Below are 6,257 nucleotides of genomic sequence, written 5' to 3'. Positions count from 1 at the left end.
TGGTACCATGAAAGGCCGGCATACTGTTCTGGTTTTGTAATGCTATATAGCACATTGCTAAACTCTGTTTGCCTTACACTGTGGAGTGAATTAGGAACTCATTATTACACAAGTTAAAGTAAACCTGTGCTTGCTTTACCCATCCAGTTAAGTTCACTTTGCCAAAAATGAAAATTACTCCTTTAGTAAGTCAAACCCTGTATGTCTACATGAGACCTAAAAATATATATTGCAATCATTCTCCCAACAATGTGAGCTACTGTAGATTCTATTTGTACAGTCACGCAGAAATCATTTAGTAGATTTCTCTCAGTCCCAGGAGAGAGAGAAATGGTTGAATGCCTATTGCTTTCTTTGCCTACCCTGAATTAGAGCAGTTGAAAGATGTTGTATAAACCTCAGAATTCCACATGTAGGATCCTGCTGGGGAGAAATCTTGCACAGCTGACACACAGTTCTCCTGTACAATTGTATTTCACATCTATTCCTGAGAAATTGACTAGAAAAAGAGAACACTGGGCAATATTAAATACAGAATACCTTAATAAAATCTGTGATATTCACAGGCATGTCATGCTGGAAAGCCTGAGAAAAATGTGGTGGCAAATCCAATATTCTTCCTGACACTTTCTGTCCTCGCATAAAGAATAATGGTAAGAAAGAGAAAAACATAAAACTATTCAGCTTCCTCTGCGTAGATTAATCTGACATTGGTGGCATCTATTAGTATTCCAAACATGATGTTCAGTGTTCTCCATTCATTTTCTTGAACAAATCACAATATCATACCATTAATGTAGGCTTTCCACACAAGGCTTGAGGTTTGTAACAAGTGAGAATGACCCAGACCGATCATCACTAGACATCATCAGAAATGTAGGGTTAATTGATGTCCTTAGGTGCAAGAAAAAGCCAGTCACATTGGTTATAGGGATTTTCATTTGGAAACCACTGGAAATATTACTGAAAAGACAAATAACTCTTCCTGGTATCAGGAGGAAGGACTTCAAAGGTGCTATACTGGCAACCTCTCTTTTCTAGGTTATGAGCTAATTTTTTTGACCGCAGAGTACTCTTGAAAACAACAATGATCCAGACTGACAAAATAAAACTAAATTACTGGCTGGGGAGTACTCTGGTACCAGACTCCCTGTTGACTTTTCTAAATGAATATATCTTGTGCTCTTAATCAGTGAAGAGAGGTAGGGTGATATACAAGTTAGGTAAAATCGTGTACTTGATCATTGCATTCCTGGGTATACAAAAAGTAGGTAGATCTGGTCTATGACCACTTTTCATATATTGCTTTATAAGGTGCCTCACACTTTGGTAAAAAATGCATCCACATTTCACAGCTGTTTGTGATACATTTTTCTTTATATATAACTGCTTTCCTGAGGTCCTCTGGCCGGTCACATGATATATTTAAATCTTCTACCTCGGGTGGTCGGTCTTCAATACTGCAGAGCACATCATTGATATTATGATATTGGTACAGCTATATGCATTGTACTTTGAAGGTAGTCCTGAAACCTCATATTGTATGTCATAAAAACACTGGTAAGGAGCATCTGAGTAGCGGACAATAAATGCTTTTGAAGAAGAAGTTCAGAAACACATACAATCAAAATCTTTACCACTACAGCCTCTGGATTCCTGTGTGCCGCTTCCTTGTCTGGGAGCATGCACTCATCCTCCAGCTGGGAGGGCACACTCGTCACTTCTTTGAAAGTCCCTCCGACCCCTCAACCTCAGGGCTACATTCCATGATGCCATGCACCACCACACATGTGTACTCAGTCCTCTGGACTACTTTTTATGATGGCATGTGCCACCGTGCATACATACTTAGTCCAACCCGCTCCAACTGCCTGTGCATGCCAGAAGCACACACAAATGGGTGTCTCCATAGGGCCCCACAAAAAGATAGGAGCCACCTGCAAATGGGAAGATAGAGGCAGCAATCATGGTATGGAACCAAAGAAGATGAAAGAAAAGCTTTAACAGAAGTAAAATATAAGGTTTAAATTTACTTTAAGGTCAGAACAGAGGTTCATGAAAACTTGAGCTCACAGGAAGTGGGTTCAATGACGCTGGCCGTAGGGGAGGTGGGCAGCATTAGAGACAAGGTAAGAATTTGAGCAAGAGTTGCTTGTTTTATTTTATTGGCTGGGCAGCTCTCAATGCAGTTGGACTAACCTGCTATATAAAAAAAATAACTAAAACATGTGCACTGATTGTACATCCCCTATCATTTCTTTATGTCACCAATATTAGTTGGAAAATTAAGAAAACATTTTATATATATATATATATATATATATACAGTATATACTGTATATATACATACTGTATTTATTATTTCTGTAATGGGAATAAAGTTGGTATGGGAATGGGAATAAGTGAAAAAAGTTAATGTAGAGGAAATATGCTAATTACTCTTTTTTTGGGCTTCTTCCTTTTTTGTCCTCCTAGATATCTTTATATAAACAAATGTTAGATGGATACCATACAGAATACAAAATAGCAAAATATTGCTATTGGTCAAGAATGTCAAGAATGAGGCTTGTGTTATGTAGATACTACCACTTTAACATTTAGAAATGAAAGTTATAAATATATACAAGAAATTAATTATGCAGCTAGTGAATCAGTTTGTATCATTTACACCAAATCAAGAAAAAAAGTCATTGAATGTGCTCTTTGCAATCATAATTAGTACAGCTAAGTACATTAACATTAACATAACTAAGTGCATCAGATGACTCAGGAAAAAAGCAGAAACAGAAAGAAAATAAAAATGTAGTCACAATTAGTAACTGAATACGTTTCTTGCAGATATATGAAATATCCCACATTTCCCTAGAAATCATCTAGACAAAGTCTATTTTATCTAAAGAATATGTAATAAATGAGACTTGAACTTATAGGCCTCCGTGTGTTTCTTTCTTTTTTTGCTTGCTTCTGACATAGGAAGAATTGGTTTGGATTTTAATTTTGGTATATTCCTTATACTGAGCATGGCCAAGTATCCCATGCTCTAGGATTGTCAAATGGAGGGTAATTTCCAGCCTCCGTAGCGCTTGAAGATTGGTGACGCGGGTAGACGGACAGGTAAGTATAATGTCTCTTTTTTTAAAGGAGGGTCTGTTTTTTCACTTTTTAATTTAGTGACAGAGTTGTTTAGAGTCTGATTGAGGGGAGCATACTCTCAGTCTTCCTTCTCCCAGTAATCAAAGTTACCTTCTAGAATGAAACAAGGTATCAGGCAGCAGCATAATAATCTATGTGAGACATTTTTACTCTGGCAGGTCACAGAGTCACATGTAACAGCAGGGGACTGATATGTGTGAGACACATACATACACACAGCCAAAAAATAAATACTTACGATGATATTTACATTATTGTGTTATTTTTATAACAGCATTCCGCTTATTCTTGATGATCCTTGACAAAAGATGATGCAGACCATCTGGGGAGAAAGAGGGATTAAAGAAGTCTCACCTTGTATTATTTTTCAATAAAAGGTGAGACTTATTCTTTAAGGTATAGTCAGGATAGTCAGCATAGTCAAAACAATTTTCTATTCGCTTAGTGAATAGGGTGAAGTTAAAAATATTTTTTTTTTCCTTGCACAGGATAGGGTATTGTTTAAAAATTGTCACCACTTTCACTAAGCTAAGTGAACAGCCTGTTTGCCTTTAGTAAATCAACCCTCATTAAGATTTACAATTGTCTTTTGTTGCAAATATTGTATTCTACGAATACCAATCACAGGGCTATATGAGAGAGCAGGCTAGCTATTTTCAGCTCCAACAACTGTAGACATCTTGAGCTTTCTCAAAGAGAGAGATATTGCATATTACAAAATAATACAATAATAAGCTTAATTCCTACCCAACAGCACACACAAGAATACAGAATAAAAGCTGCAACTGATAACCTTTAATTAATGTTAGGATAATGTGTTTGCGACTTTATAACAATTCTAAGAGTTTACTGACTGATTTCACTCTTAGAGCTTCAGAACGTGGTTTAACAACAAAAAATTGATTATATTTATTGTTATATATTCAGTATTAATTGCACTGGATTGTATTCTAAAGGTTGATCTGGATGAATATATGTATTTTTTTGTCCTATATGACAGTATAATATTTGAATGGTAATGTCAACATCCTCTTTAAAATAGTAAAGAAAGTAAAGTAAACTCTTTAATAATAACAGATCATTAACTGTGCACTCCAGCTTAATGTAAGTTTTCTTTATTTTGGCAGAAGTTAAAACACTAGGTCTGTAAGCCTCATAAATGTAATAGAAGGCACATGTGCACTTATTTCCTTTCCATTGGTAGCCCTTAGGGCTGAAAATGAAGACTGAAATATATATATATAGATCTATATCTATATCTATATATCTATATATATATATATATACATATATATATATATACACTGAGTGGCCAGATTATTATGACCACCCCATCAGTACTTCGTTGGGCCAAGAGATAACTCCACAAGATGACTTCGTTGGGCCGCCTTGTGACTCCACGAGATGTTGAAAGGTGATGTGAGGAATCTGACACTGCACTGTTGCCCTTCTGTTGTCTTGTACCAGTCTTGCCACTCTCCGTTCTGCCCTAACATTGACTATTCACTGACGGCCACAATTTGCACGTTCAGCCCCAGATTTTCGGCTGACAGTCCACTGTCGTGGTGAACAACCTGCTTCCCTATTTATGATGGTCTGGCTCTCTAGCAACTTCAGCGTGAAATGAAAGCTAATTATAGCTAATTTGCCTACAAACATCAGGTGGTCATAATAATCTGGCCACTCAGTGTATATCTATCTATCTATATATAGATCTATATATAGATCTATATATAGATATATATATATATACACAGGTAAAACTTGAATAGTTAGAATATCGTGCAAAGTTCATTTATTTCACTAATGCAACTTAAAAGGTGAAACTAATATATGAGATAGACTCATTACATGCAAAGCAAGATAATCAAGCCGTGATTTGTCATAATTGTGATGATTATGGCTTACAGCTCATGAAAACCCCAAATCCACAACCTCAAAAAAGTAGATTATTACACGCAATCAATAAAACAAGGATTGTACATAGAACAATATCGGACCTCTGAAAAGTACAAGCATGCATATGTACTCAGTACTTGGGGTTTGGGCCCCTTTTGCAGCACTTACTGCAATTACTTTTGCATGATATTCTAATTATTAGAGTTTCACCTGTATATCTATATATATCTATATAGATAGATAGAGAGAGAGAGAGAGAGAGAGATGAATTAGATACAACCACAATCATGATACAATGCTGACTTTGAATACTCTGGAAATATTTGTCAAAATTGTAGTTTTTATTTAAAATCTAGCTATTAATTAATTGGCTTTTAGACATCCAGACAAGATTCACCAATTAATTGTAATGTATAAAGATCCTTGGCTATTAATACTTGGATTGCCTTTGTGTACATGCTAATAATGCCTATGGAAGAGGGGCATTGCATCTCATAATACTAAGATTATTCTACGGGCTAAAATACAACATTGCCAAATCTTTGTTCTCCAAACAACAATCAGCCAGTGGCTAGCTGCCTGGCTGTTATTCTGATCCCACTGGCATCAATACTTTGAGCTACTGACTTGGATAAAGTATCTTGTTCAGGACATTCAGAAATCCTCCTTATCTACAGTATATACATGTTGCAGGTCAGTGACTCTAAGCATTAAAGTAATGGCAGCAAAGGAAATATTGTTTTTAGGAGAGATCATGAATGGTGTGACAAATTTGTTCTCGACAGACATGCTGGGGCGCATGTGACTTCCTCCCCATTTATGATGTTCAGGCCTAGCAGCCAATTGCTAAGCCTGAGCACTGTCAAATGACCAGGGTAGTGATGCCATCAGTCCCCTGGATTGATAACACCACTATTCCATTGGATTGATAACACCATATTATCAGCTGAGAAGTAACTGCAAGGAATGCAAGAAAGATGAGTATAAGGGGGTCAGGGGATGCCTTTTGCAGAGACATTTTCAATTGGCCATGAATGGGCAAGGTGTTGGTTTATTAATTTATTTATTTTTCAAATAGGGGCACCTTCTAACATTCCTACCAGACCTAAAGGTTCTGATATGTTTTGGGAGGGGACCCCACGCTGGGTTTTTTTTTTACTTTACATTTTTGTTATTATTTTAACTTTTTAAAAATGTTTCTTTTT

Source organism: Nanorana parkeri, unplaced genomic scaffold (genome assembly GCF_000935625.1).
Source record: "Nanorana parkeri isolate BGI_ZX_2015 unplaced genomic scaffold, ASM93562v1 scaffold613, whole genome shotgun sequence".
In the NCBI taxonomy this organism is placed as follows: domain Eukaryota; kingdom Metazoa; phylum Chordata; class Amphibia; order Anura; family Dicroglossidae; genus Nanorana; species Nanorana parkeri.
The sequence above is the reverse complement of the archived record's forward strand: the minus strand, read 5'-3'. Positions refer to the sequence as shown.